Here is a 14,353-nt window from a genome sequence, read left to right as displayed (position 1 = left end):
TCTAATGGTTAAAAAAAATTAACAATTTTAAGTAGGAAAGTTGGAAACTAGTGAGATGAGCAAGGCAAAGGGTAGGAATTCAGAATTCAATCTTGTAAAGACTGTTTTTTTTTTTTTTAAGAGAACATGAATTGGAGAGGGGAAAGCAAAAAGGGGGTACAGAGGGATTGGAACGGAAGGGAATTGGGATTGATTTGATCAAAATACATATGTGTATATGAAATATCAAATATATCTAATATAGGGTGTTAAAATGCATGAAAAGACACCAATCACTGGCTTTGAGTAAAAAAATAAGAACTCGATTTTGAAAGAGAAGGGAGTAGATGATGAGAGGTAAAGGAAGTAGTCCAGATAGAGGAGCCAGCACGTGCAAGGCAGTTGAAAGGACAGAGAATAGGCAAGGTTTGTTTAATGCATGCATCAGACACGACATTTTGTGTGTGTGTGTGTGTGTGTGTGTGTGTGTGTGTGTATCTCAATGTTATATCAGACAATATAATGACTTTAATCGAAACTGGCAGAATTTCCCGCAATCTCTGCAGCTTGTCTTATGGGGACGGGCAAACCATTAACCTCTCTGAGCCTTGGCTTTCTTATTTGAGAAGTGTGTTAGTATCTATATTCTACAGTTGGGAAAGATGAAAAGTATAGTGACATTCAAAGCAAATATACACTACCCAGTAACTACTGCTAATAATCAGTGGTGAGTTATTCATCTAGAGCTGCGTTAATAAAATATCACAGAGCACGTGGCTTATACAACAGAAATTTCTCATGGGGCTGGAAACTGGACGTCTAGAAGAGTGGAAATAAATGAGAGGGAGGGAGTGGCTAAAAGAGTGAGTTTCCTGGGGTCTTTTTTATTTATATGTGCCTTCCTTTGCATTAGAGTCACATGAGCACAAGAAAATACTCACCTGTTCCTTTTCTTACAAAAATACTGATCTTATTAAATTGAGACTTACACAAATATTTCACAGAATTTGAATGAAAAAATGCTTCATCCTAAGACTGCCAAATACAACCAATCTGGACATTGTGGAAAGCTTGGCAGAAATAGTTTCATTATTGTAAATAGTTTAACTGAGTTAGAGTTAAACTTTTTCTTTATAATTTAGACAAAAAAAAGAGTAAAGTCTTGCAGGATTTTTTATCACACTGTGAACCTGGATATTGCATTATTTACTGGAAAAAGCTGTTTGTAGTTATGATGCAGCTCAGCCCTAGCACACACCTTTAAACCAAGAGCTTTCTGCTTGAGTATTGTAAACAGGATTAAATAAAGTTAACCCTAGGTCAAGAGGCTCAGCAAGCAACCAGACTGACAGGAAGTGAACATGGAAAAAACCATAGAGAGTGAGAGGGAGCCAGGAGGACCTATAGACACACAGGAAGTAAAAGGGAGGGGCATTGAGTTTCAGGGTTTTGTTTTTGTTTTTGTTTTTGTTTTTGTTTTTGTTTTTAAGACTTCATGAGGAAGGAGTTTGCCTTTTCTCTCAGGACATTGGCCGAGGAGTAAGGTCGGCTGGATGCTTTCTCTGCCTCTCTGAGACAGTAGGTTTTCATGCCAGCATCTGGCCCCTAACTCTATTGGTAAAATGGAACATTTGACATTAAAAACAAACAAACAAACAAACAGATAATATGATGTGGGCAATGGGGAAGGAGGAAGAAAGTCAGTATAGAAGGAAGAAGGACAACTAACCAACATGTTTTGATTAGGAATCATATTATTTTATATTTATTTTACCTAAACTATACACAGTATATATAAGTGCATACACACACACACACACACACACACACACACACACACACACACACACTCACACACAAAGGAAGTTCAGCTACTTGGGCAAACAATACTCCGCACAAGAACCATATACCAACAAGAGCCCAGTACCATAAAAGAAACCTTTGAAGAGTTACTCAGTGCAGTCCAAAGGACTCCAAAAGCAATACACACGATCACTGTAGCTCTTAGCTGCCTCTCAGAGGCTGAGATTGAGCCCCTACTGCTGCAGAAACCACACTCCAAAGACACATGACCCAGATGACTTTACTTGGATCAGCCTGAAAGCCTTTTTATTTTTATTTTTTGGTGTGGGCTAGTTTTCATGATTCTAGAAAATACTATGAAAACTATCAAGGGAGGGAACCAATTAGAGAATCCTATCCAGATCAACAACTATGAAACCTAACAAATTGCCATCACAGCAAGCTAGGCATACATGTGCAAGAAGTGGCACTGAATTATCGGTGGCAATCAACACCTATCTTAACAGAATTAAAGCCCACTCTGAATTAGGGAAATCATGCCTGGTACTGGCTAGTTTCCAGGAGTTAGTGAGGTTGTGAACCTTAGAAAAAGAATCTTTGTCAGACTGAATAACCTCTTACAACATTCTAAATCGTATCCTTCCACCCACAGATGAGAGTGACTACCACACCCCATCAAAGCTTTTCCTTAGAGAAAATGGAGACCATCACAGATAACACAAAATGGGGCACAATGCAGAGATTAGTGGTTATCACAGCTACATCCCAGCTCTTGCATCTGTGGCTGATGGGCCACTGTGGAAGAGAGGGGCAGAAAGAGTCCAAGAGCCCAAATATCAGACATTTGCTGGGAAACAGTCTCACCTAGAAATAGCTATACAAACAAGACAGGAACAACAGCAAAATCCATGGACCTGTTAAAGGAGGAGGAGGAAAATTTCACAGGGTCCAACTCCTCAGGAAAGAACTGCAGGCAACAGTTGACTTCTGAGAGAAGGAAACTTAGCATCCCCCAGAGATGAGTCCTCTTATTGGTGGTCCGATGCTGAGTGGTCAGCCCTGAAACCGTACATACACAAATAACAAAATCTCACTCAGCAAGTTGTAAGTAAATACAATATATTTGTGCACACACATACACACAAGTATGTAATAAATATAATAAAAGAAAAAGGGTCTAGCAGTTTGAAATTGGGGTTGAGTAGAATCTGAATAGGTATAGCCCCCCCTATTCTCATATTGCTTGGAAAATAGGGAATAACACTATTAGGAGGTGTGGCCTAGTTGGAGTAGGTGTGGCCTTGTTGGAGGAAGTGTGTCACTGTGGGGGCGGGCTTTGAGGTCTCCTATGCTCAAGCTATGCCCAGTGTGGTACACAGTCCCCTTGTGCTGCCTGCTGATCAAGATGTAGAACTCTCAGCTCCTTCACCAGCACCATGTCTGCCTGGATCCTGCCGTGATTCCCACCATGCTGATAATGCACTAAGCTTCTGAAACAAAAGCCAACCACAATTAAGTGTTTTCCTTTACGACAGCTGCCTTGGTTGTGATGTCTCTTTACGGCAATAAAACCAAAGCTAATACAGGGTGCATGGGACAAGTCTGAGGAATTGCTAATCAATCTCCATGATTAAAATAACTGTGCAATGAACCTCACCTTCCACGCTACCTCCTTGTGACATGTCTATGAGCAAAGATGCCTTTGACCAATGTTTATTCTCTAACTAGAGTTCCCTTCTTCAACTTGCACAGTGTGCCAAAGCATACAGAACGCTCACCTCTGGATTAACCTTTGGATCCGCACATACCTTCCCTAGGACCTAAGCTTAGTTATAGACCAAGGAGCTTCAAAGCCCTGAGACTACACATCAGCCACTCCTGAGACACTGGGGTGTGCTCCTCTTCCAGTGCCTGCACTGGCCTCTTTTCAAGTGTGTCTTTCATTTAATCAATAAGCTATCAGTTTACCTTACCCCGAATCATCCTTCCATAATTTTTGTGGCATCTACAGCCGAGTAGAGGCCTCCTAAGGCTTTGGGGAGGAGGAGTCCTTGGCCTGTACCACAAACATTGAACTGTAGTTTATGCCACCAATGACAAGAATAGAATCTTGACTTATGTTAATTCACTTAATAGAAGGGTCTTAATGAACCTTAAGTCTCATCTAAAAAAAAAAAAAACAAAAACAAAACCCGAAAACAAAACAAAACAAAACAAAACAAAAAAATCATGTTGGGAATTAGGGCTTCAACTGATGAATTGTGGTTTGGGGGCAGGGGAATCTAGTTTAGTTCAGAGTAGATGATGATGATGATGATGATGATGATGATGATGATGATGATGATGATTTCTAACTGTCCTTCCATGATTCGGAAGGAAGCTCTGAGTTTGAGCCTAAACACTATGGACACACACACACCTTAATTGTCCTTGCAGTTTTTCCTAAGAACACACCAAAAGCATCTAAAATAAGACAGAAGGTTTTTCTTTTTTAATGATATGGAGAAGTTTATTATACAAGCATAGGAGAGCAGGGAAATGGGAGGGGCACCCCAGAGAGAGGCAGAGAGACAGAGACAGCAAGAGGAAGAGGAGCAAGAGAGAGACAAGAAAGAGAGAGAGAGGGAGAGAGGGGGGAAGGGAGGGAGAGAGAGGGGGGGAGGGAGAGGGAGAGGGAGAGATGGGGTGGGTTTGTCCTTTTCATATCCTGGGCAGCTGGCCCATCTAGTGGCAGGCAGGTAATGACGTCATAGGCTAGGCAAAAATTCTGAAAGGCACAGTGAAAAGAATTATAAAAGTTACATCCAACAGGGATTTTAATGAGAGAGAGAGAGAGAGAGAGAGAGAGAGAGAGAGAGAGAGAGAGTCCTTCCATATATATTCTCGCTATTGTGGATAGAGAAGTAATGGATATAACTTAACAAGGGCCTGTGGAGTAGGGTACCAAGTCTTTGGGCATGGGCCAAGAAGCGGATACCTGCGTCATATGTTAGATTTATGCTTTGCTTTTTTTTGAGAATTTTTAATTTTCAAAACAACTCTGATTTCCAGAGTGACAGGAGCAGTTTGTTACACACAACACAGGACCAGACAGAGAAGGAACTGAGCTGCACAGCTGGAGGAAGTCTGACCTCGTGCAATTCTCCTGTGGAGAGGAGAGGACGAACACAAGACCTTGGTGCAGGGAGGCTGGAACACTAGCCACACCTCCTCTCCTGCAGTATTGATTCCACTCTACGTTCTCCGTTACCAGGGTAACCTCTCTTGGGCGTCCTGGAAATTAAACAAGCTTAATAAGTAACTGAAGTTTGCCCACCTTCCTCCCAAATGCTAGTTAGAATGAAGGAATGGATGGGTGGATGCCAAGGAGAAATTAATGCCTTTTGTTGCTATTGTCTAGTTTTGTTTTAAACGATACATAAAAAAGTATTCAGTTCACATTTGTGCTGTTTTACCCACCTGCATGAGCTCATTAGTAGATTTATAGGTGGGAAAGAATCCTGCAGTCCTGAATAAGGAAGACACTTGAGAAGTTTCTTTTCTTTTCTTTTCTTTTTTTGTTTTTTGTTTTTTGTTTTTTTTTTCGAGACAGGGTTTCTCTGTGTAGCCTTGGCTGTCTTGGACTTGCTTTGTAGACCAGGCTGGCCTCGAACTCACAGCGGTCCGCCTGCCTCTGCCTCCGAGTGCTGGGATTAAAGGCGTGCGCTACCACGCCCGGTGAGAAGTTTCTTATAATTAAGTTTCAGACTCAGTAGGTCTGAGGGAAACTCTGAAAGTCATCTTTTCTTTCTTTCTGCTTTTGTTCTTTCCTTTGTTCCCTTTCCTTCCTCCTTTTTTTCCCCCCTAGACAGGGTTTCTTTGTATAACAGCTCAGGTGATCCTGGAACTTACTCTGCAGACCAGTCTGGCCTTGAACTCACAGAGATCCACCTGCCTCTGCATTAATGGCATGTTCCACCACCGCCAGGCGACAGTCTCCTTTCAAAAAAGCTCCCAGGGATGAGAGTGCAAGGAGCATAGTTTGAATAGCAACATCATCTTCGGATGCTGAACCTAGAGCATGGGACCTTTGAGTAAGTAGGGCATTTCCCCCAAAGGCTGCTGAGGGTTGGTTTTGGTAAAAGGCCTCCTGTCAACAATTTGTTATTCCTGATAGTTGCAAACCTTTTCCTTACTCTTTTCCAAAGTCTAGACATCGTCGCTCCAGAAACACCTGAGAGGCATCTGTATCCCGAGTTGCATACTCGTGTTTCCTCCGTCAGCGACAGCAGCCGCCTTCTGCACTGTACTTTGGATTTCTTTTTTTCTTAAAAGAAGAAAAACGTGGTGATGAAATATCTCAAAATGTATCTCAAAAAACCTGAGAAGCTTCTATAAAGCAAAAGACACCATCAGCAGGACAGAATGGCAGCCCACAGAATGGGAAAAGATATAAACAAACTCCATATATATAAATAACTCAAAAACAAAACAACAGAAAACAAAACAAAACTAGACATCGATAAACTAAATAATCCAATTAAAATGGGGTATAGTTCTAAGCAGAGAATTCTTACGAAGGGATCCCGAATGGACGACAAACACTTAAAGAAATGTTCAATATCCTTAGGCAGTAAGGGAAATGCAAATCAAAATGACTCTGAGATTCCATCTTATACCTGTCAGAATGGCTAAGACCAAAAACACAGGTGAGGTATCATCCTGGTGAGGATGTGGAGCAAGGGGAACACTCTCCACTGCTGGTGGGAGTGCAAACTTGTATAAATACTTTGGAAGTCAATAAGGTAGTTTCTCAGAAAATTGGGAATCAATCTATCTTAAGACCCAGCTATACTACTCCTGGGCATGCCCAAAGGATGCTCAATTATACCACAAGGAAACTTTCTCAATTATTTTCACTGCAGCTTTATTCATAATAGTCAGAAATAGGAAATGACTTAGAAGTACTTCGACTGAAGAATGCATAAAGAAAACGCAGTACTTTTATTCAGTGGAGTATTAATCAGCTGTCAAAAAATGACATCATGAAATTTTCTGGCAAATGAATGAACTAGAAAAAAAAATAATTCTGAGTGAAGTAATCTGGGTCCAGAAGGACAAGCATGGTGTGTATTCACTAAAGTAAAAGACCGTCATGCTACAATACACAGATCCAGAGAGTCAACATATAAAAAGGAAGGCTTACATGGGATGCAAGGAGGAGGGAAGGAGAAATAGAATAAATTTCGTGAGTGGACTGGGGGCAGGTAGGGTTGGGAACAGGAAGAATAGTGGTGTGTGTGTGTGTGTGTGTGTGTGTGTGTGTGTGTGTGTGTGTAGAAAATACTGGGAGAATCAACTGCAATGGGGGTGGGGCATTTCTGGGCAAGGTGAAATCCTAGTGCAACTGAAACTCCACGGAATCTACTATGAGGGTAACCCTAGCAAAGACTAGTAATAGGGCCACAGAACCTGAATTGACCATCTTCTGGAACCAGGCACGAACTCAAGTGGAGGGACACCAACTCAACCACAAAACCTTCAACCTACAGTTTGTCCTGCCTGCAGGGTCTTCTGGGACCTGAGCCTAGCATAATTGTCATCAAAGAGACCGGAAGGACTTTATCCTGCAAAGGATAGGAGCAGATACAGATGTTAGGCAAAGCTTGGGGAGTCCTGCAGAGGAGGGGGTGTAAGGATTTGAGCAACCACAGGGGTCAAGGACACCATAAGAACTGGGGGGTGGGGGAGAGAGAGAGAGAGAGAGAGAGAGAGAGAGAGAGAGAGAGAGAGAGAGAGAGAGAGAGAGAGAGAGAGAGAGAGAGAGAGAGAGAGAGAGAGCGCGAGCATGTGTATGCATGCTGTGGAGGTGCTTCCTTAGATGCTTGTCGCTTGACGTCCTGCTGACTGAATCCATCCAGACTTGGGGGCGAAATGTAATCTTTTTACCATCCTGATCCAGGGAAGATCTGGATCTGATTTCCTAGACTGCCCATTCCATCCTTGTATGCCTTTCCTTCACTCTACTAGAGAACTGAAAGTGAGAAGGCAGTCTAGAAGGCATACAGTACCCAACAGGGAAGGCTTCAGTCGCCGTAGTAACCAGACCACGCCTGCCTCGGCTGGGCTTACTGAGAAACCCCGAGCGGTTTCCACCCCGCCTCGCTTTTTGCGACAGTTGCAGCGCACGTCACGGCAGTCGAGGGCCGGTGTCAGCTGATTTACGGCAGTTGAGGCCGGTGTCAGCTGATTTACTGCAGCAGCGGCGGCGGTGGCACCTTGCAACCCAGGCAGGGTGAGGGCAGCCGCCTCGGCCAGTGGCTCCCCGGGTTTGCTCATCCGGACTTGTACCCGCCTGGTCCTCCTCGCCTCCGCCTTCGCCTCCATTGCGGGGGTGCCCACAGCATCTCCTACAGACATGATTATTGCCTGAGGCGAACCTTTGACAGGTAAGGATAGCTTTGGAGACTCCCTGCGGAAAGCCCAGCTCCAGAACTTAGCCTTGGAAGGCAGGGGGTCAAAGGTCAAGGGTCACAAGCCCTCCCTGGCCAGAGACCGTTCCAGCTGTCAGATTGTTATGGTTGGTTGCTGCCCTGTTTGGCGCTCCAGCTTCAGGCCACCTCCAGGAGCCTTTTTTTCAGGAGCATTGGGGCCCACGGGGCTCCCTGTGAGGTCCCTAGTCTGGTGACATTTGCTGCTTGTGAACATGGACCTAGTCTTGAGGTGGGAGTGCGTTGTTCTCAGGGATAATCCAAACTGGGTCGGGTGACTAGTGATGGTCGTGGGTGTTTGTTGGCAATAGTTTCTGGGCAGCGTTCTTGCTTTGGGGCCCGTGTGTTCGGATCTACCCTTTGCTGTGGGCGCTGCTGTGCAGTTGGTGTTACTAAGGGTCAACACTGTGTCTCGCAGGGTCATCTTTGAGCTGCACCCTGCTTGCTGTCTTTTAGACCTTGCTCTGACAGGATGTCTGCTTTTTCTTACTAGTGGTTCCTGGCATTCTGAAGCAATGCTCGAAGACAGAGCTATCCTGCCTTCGATTTAAAAATTATATATATATTTTTGATACACCGGCAATGTTTGCACCTGAGATCCTATGCAGAATTCCCTGGTCCCTGTATTCTGAAACTCTTTCAGGTTCAGGTGCATCACAGACTTACATGCGTGTTTTCTTGCTGCTGACTTGACCGCGGAGTCGGTTCCAGCTGTGTATTCCTTTCCTTGTAATATTTCTTGTGAGACAAAAAATGTAAATGATAATTCCTTTTTCCCTCCTTACTCTTTTTTTTTTTTTATTTGCTTTTTTGAGAGGAGGTCGTCTCTTCTTGTATAGCTTTGGCTGCCCTAGAATGTGCTAAGAACACACATGTCCTGTCCTAGTACAGGCTGGCCTCAAACTCACAGATTGGCCTGTCTCTGCTTCCTGAGTGCTGGGATTAAATGTGTGCCCCATCGTGCCCAGCCATGATTCTTTTCAATGACTTTTATTTCTTAGAAGATTTTTCTTCACAATATTACAGCTATCAACGCTATATGAAGAAAATTGAGTTGTTGCTATTTTGTTGCATGAAATTTCTACTTTGTTTCAGCTTTTCACTTTATAAGTAGTCTTATGACAACGTGGAGGTAGTTGGCTTTGAATTTGTTTTTATTTTAAAGAGTGAAAAACGACTTTGTTTTCTACCCCAAACAGCAGGTTTCTGTTGCTTCAAGTTGGGAGAACAAACAGCGAATATCAGCTGACAAAATTCCCCCACCAGCTTGGCCTGTGGGGCACTGTCTTGATTGATGATTGATGTGGGAGGCCTCAGCTCCCTGTGGGCAGTGCTGCCTCTGGGCTGGTGGTCCTGGCTTCTGTAAGAAAGCAGGCTGAGCAAGCCACCAGGAGCAAGGCAGTCAGCAGCACTCCTCCATGGGTTCTGCGTCAGCTCCTACCTCCAGGTTCCTGCCCTCACTTCCTTGATCATAGACTGTGGTGTAGAAATATAAGTGACATAAACCATTTGCTAGGAAAGTTGTTTATGGTTATAGTATTTTATTACAGCAATATAACTGTAGCTAAGAGAGGGAAGGACTTATATGTGTGGTTGGTGGGCCTGCAATTTATTATGTAGACTAGGTTGGCCTCGAACTCACAGAGAGCTGCTGAGCGCTGGGATTAAAGGCTGGTGCAGCACTGCAGCCAGCTTCATAGCCATTTTTTAACATAGATAATCTCATGAATTCTTTTCTTTTTTGGGGGGTTTTCTAGACAGGGTTTTTCTGTGTTAGCCTTGGCTGTCCTGGAGCTTGCTTTGTAGACCAGCCTGGCCTTAAACTTACAGTGATCTGCCTGCCTCTGCCTCTTGAGTGCTGGGACTGCAGGCATGCACCACCACGTTTGGCAATCTCATGAATTCTATGTAGCAGATTTTAGCCCCTAGTCCAAATACCTAACTGAGATATTATAAAAAGATGTACATTGTGTTTATCTGCACACATTAGGAAGTTGGGGGGATTTTCTTCAATGACACTGTTGAGAAGGTCTTCTATCCAGTACAAATTTAAGACAAGCATGCTGGGACCAGTTATATCACACTGTTTTATCTGGTGTGTGTGTGTGTGTGTGTGTGTGTGTGTGTGTGTGTGTGTATGATCATGTTCACTCCTTAATGAATTTCACATTTTATATGTTTCATTGCTAATTAGTTCATTTAGTTCTGAAGGTCGCTCAGTGTCATCTTAATCAGCCAATCATCTTCATAACAGGATCTGTTGATGAGCCCTGGGTTTCCCGCAAAGGGCTCCATCTACTTCAGTTAGGTCTGCTGACAGGATTGGTGCGGTCACTGCAGCCTTCACACTCTTTGAAGCACTGCAGTTCGTGTTGCTCTTTAGGTTTTGGCCTATCCCCAGGCAGAACTCAGTAAACTACATCTCCCAACGCTCCCTGCGCACGATTGCCGACTCCCACTCTTCCATGTGCCGTCCTCCGCTGTCATCCTCCGTGCTTCTCTGAATTTACTCACAAACAGGAGAGCGGGTTTTTGTGAGCACCATTCACCACTTGCAGCACTGTGACCCAGGGGCACTTCACTTTACCTCTGCCACCAGGCCAGGGCTAAATGTTACACACACACACACACACACACACACACACACACACACACACAGAGACACAATTTGAAGAGGAAGAAGGGGAACTAGAATAGGAAAAATAGAAGGCAGGGGAGTATGCAAACATGGAGGCTAGGTAAAGAAGTGTTTCTAGGAGGCTGTGAACTATGTCAAATGCTGCTGGTAGATTAGTTAAGGTAAGGAAGGACCTAAGGTTAGTTTAGCCTGTGGCCTAGTCAGGAGCAGTTTGTAACTAGGCAGAGCACTGTCTGTAGTCTCTAAGGATGAAGGCAATATAAATATGAACGCTGTAACTTAGGTTACATATATCCTCAGAGTTTAGAGCCAGCCAATGGGAGAGCTGGTTTTTCTCCAGCCAAGGTGCCTCTCGTACCTTCATACTTACACGGAGCCTTTTACTGATGTATGACTACTGAGGCATTTCCACCTCTACCTTGGTAGTTTCTTCTTCTGGGCAGTTTGATAGTTTATAGATGGTAAAGTTTCAGGGCTCAATTTGGAGTTTGAGGATAGTAGGAGGGAAATAGGAGAAACGATTGGAGGGTGCAGGGAAGGAAAGAGGTAAGGCAAGAAACCTGAAGTCCATTGTTCTAAGCAGAATCCGTTTCTGCCGCAGAGGAAGAGCTGGTGGGCGTTTGTTTTGGCAAGTCAGTAACTGCTAACGCTGGTACACGTGAGCGATGGGTAGAGTATCAGCGAGGATGACGGGTAGCTATGGCAGGTGCAGAAATTAAAAACACAATGAATATGCCTCAAAATGGGAGACACTTTTAAAATTGTGATTTATTTCTGAGAAGAGAGTCATGCAGTTCTTCAAAACTTATATCTGTTTCAGTAATAAGAAATACGTATATTGCCTTGTTAACGTTGTTTCCCTCCACACACCCATTTGTATATGAATACTGGAACGTCTTTTATTTTTAATTTTTATTTTTTGGTTTTTCGAGACAAGGTTTCTTTGTGTAGCCTTGACTGTCTTGGACTCACTTCGTAGACCAGGCTGGCCTTGAACTCACAGTGATCCACCTGCCTCTGCCTCCCAAATGCTGGGATTAAAGGTGTGCACCACCACTCCTGGCTTCTGGAACGTGTTTTAACATAGCAATCCTAAAGTGTCCAGTTCACCAAGAGTATTATTTCTTGCCATGTAAATCGGGAAGGATGACCTTGTCAGCTGCGTGGTGTCAGAAGGTTGTGTCCCTCACAGCTCCTTAATTCCTGACATGCTTTGTTCAGGAAGAGCTGGATACTGAATTTCTTCACTGTATTTTCCGACCTAGCTCTGTCTTCCTGATCTACTTCAGTTTTTCTAAGTCTTTAAGAAATTGGTAGCCAGGGCACGGATATTAAGAAAACTCATTCTGCTCTGGTTTTGCTCCTTGTTTTGAGGCAGCATCACTGTGTGGCTTTGGCTGTCCTGGGAGAAACTGTGAAGACCAGGCTGGCCCGCCGCTCACAGAGCTCTTCCTGCTTCGGCTTTTCTAGGACTAGGATTTTAGGCACCACACCTGGCATGGCAATTCACAGTCTGAACGGCCACTCTGTTGATGACATAATACGGTGATCTTGACTCGGACATAATCTTTTGACAAATGATGTGGGATGCCCTCTGAGAATGCAAGTAAATCCAAGAAAAGTTGGCAACTTCTCTTGTACCATCATTGCCGTGGCACGTACTTCAGCTCTTAGGTTTTTACTTCCTGCCTTCTGTATTCCCCAGTGGTAGAGCAGTGGTTAGAGCCTACTCTCACACAAGCCCATTCTCATGAGGGAATTTGAGTTTGTTTTGTCTGTGAGTACTATGAGGCCTCCCTAGTGCACAGAAAGCACGCAGACTGATACTGGTGCCTTTGTGAAAATGCCTACTGTCCTGAGATAGAAATAGGTCTTGTTTTTGCATTTGAAAGCTATAAAAACGGTGTAGAGAAACTAACATTCTTATACCTGATTTTAAAAGTATGTGTATCTTGCTTGCATGTATGCTTATGCACCAAGTGAACGCTTGGTGCTGAAGGTCAGAAGAGGGCGACAGGTCCTTTGAAATGACAGTTACAGATGGTCGTGAGCTGCTGTGTGGGTTCTGGGATCAAAATAGGTCCTCTAGAAGAGGAGTCAATATTTAACCTCTGATCCATCTCTCCAGCCCCACTCCCAATGCGTGATATATATATATGTATGTATATGTGTGTGTGTGTGTGTGTGTGTGTGTGTGTAAAATAGATTATAGAGATCACAGGAAATAGCAACCCTTTTGTTTTTTGCACAACTGGGTGATCTTATCAGAGATCATTCCATATGTAATTGGTCATTTCAAAGGGGAGAGAGGAAATGCAGCTGTGGTGGAGACAATTGGTAGTTTCCACCTAAACTGTGGTAGTTAACTGTAGTTGTAGTCATGTGCTGACAGCAGGGCAGTATACCCTAGCCTGCAGCCTGTGGTGGTGCAGTGCCAGGTGGGCAGCAATACCTATGCAGTGCTGTTGACGAGAATGTCGGTTTGAGCCTAACTGTCCTTTGTTTTTAGTTTTTTGAGGCAAGCTCTCGTTTTGTAGTCAAGGCTGGCCTGGAACCTTGGACTTTTTCCTTAGTCTCCCGAGTGTTTGAATTACAGTGGCCAATCACCACCTAGGTCAATGTTTTTAGATTCAGCTTCCAATTTATAGGAAGAACTAATGATGGAGAAGCCAGAAAAATGCTATCATTCAACAACAAGATAATCTGAATAGCCTGAAATGTCGAATATTGGACATGCAATGGTTGTGTTGCTTGTTTAAAGTTAATTTGAAAAAAAAAAAAAACAAAACACCTGCTCTGCTGCACACATTTCCTTCCACCCCCCACCCCCAGACAGGGCTTCTCTGTCTATTCTGGATCTCACTCTGTAGACCAGGCTGGTCTTGAACTCAGAGGTCTGCCTGCGCCTCTGAAGTGCTGGGATTAAAGGCCTGTGTTAGCACTGCCCAGCATCCAGACAGTTCTTTTAGTGTTCTTAGATGCACGTAACAAAACACCACGGACTGTGATTTATAACAGAAATTTATTTCCCACAATTCTGTAGGCTAAAGTCTCCGATGAAGGTTTAGCAGGGCTTGTTTTCTGGTGAAGGCTGTCCTCTTGGCTTGCAGCCTCACTGTGCCTTTATAGCGAGGGAGAGGGAGCAGGGGCACTGCTGCTGCCCCTTGTCAGCACAGCAGTCCTGTCACTTAAGACAATTCCTGTGACCTCACTTAAACATTACCTTTCCATTGGGCCTATCTTGAAGTACAGTCATATTGGCTGGCAGGGCTTCAACATAAGATTTAGGGAATCTTATTTTTGTTTTATTGGTTTATTTATATGAGTGTTTGTTTTATTTACTGTTTTTTTTAAATATGAAAGAGATTCTCCAGACAGTTGAAGTAATTTGAATATGGACTATATTTCTGGTGCTGTTTGATAATGGTGACTGATAATGGTATTGTGTTTACCCTGAAGAAGA

At 43.7% G+C, this 14,353-nt stretch overlaps 1 protein-coding gene across 2 annotated transcripts in view; it reads left to right on the top strand.

Moving 5' to 3' along the window:
• Positions 1 to 7,996: 7,996 nt before the first annotated feature.
• The window catches only part of WDR7 (WD repeat domain 7), a 277,823-nt gene continuing 271,466 nt past the window's right edge, over positions 7,997 to 14,353 (top strand). For both annotated transcript variants that reach the window (XM_084779255.1, XM_084779254.1), the window contains exon 1: positions 7,997 to 8,210. The gene's annotated coding sequence lies outside the window, so the exon portion shown is untranslated. The remainder of the gene's footprint in view (positions 8,211 to 14,353) is intronic.

This window comes from Acomys minous, assembly GCF_964271855.1.
Source record: "Acomys minous genome assembly, chromosome: 4".
In the NCBI taxonomy this organism is placed as follows: domain Eukaryota; kingdom Metazoa; phylum Chordata; class Mammalia; order Rodentia; family Muridae; genus Acomys; species Acomys minous.
The sequence above is the reverse complement of the archived record's forward strand: the minus strand, read 5'-3'. Positions and strand labels throughout refer to the sequence as shown.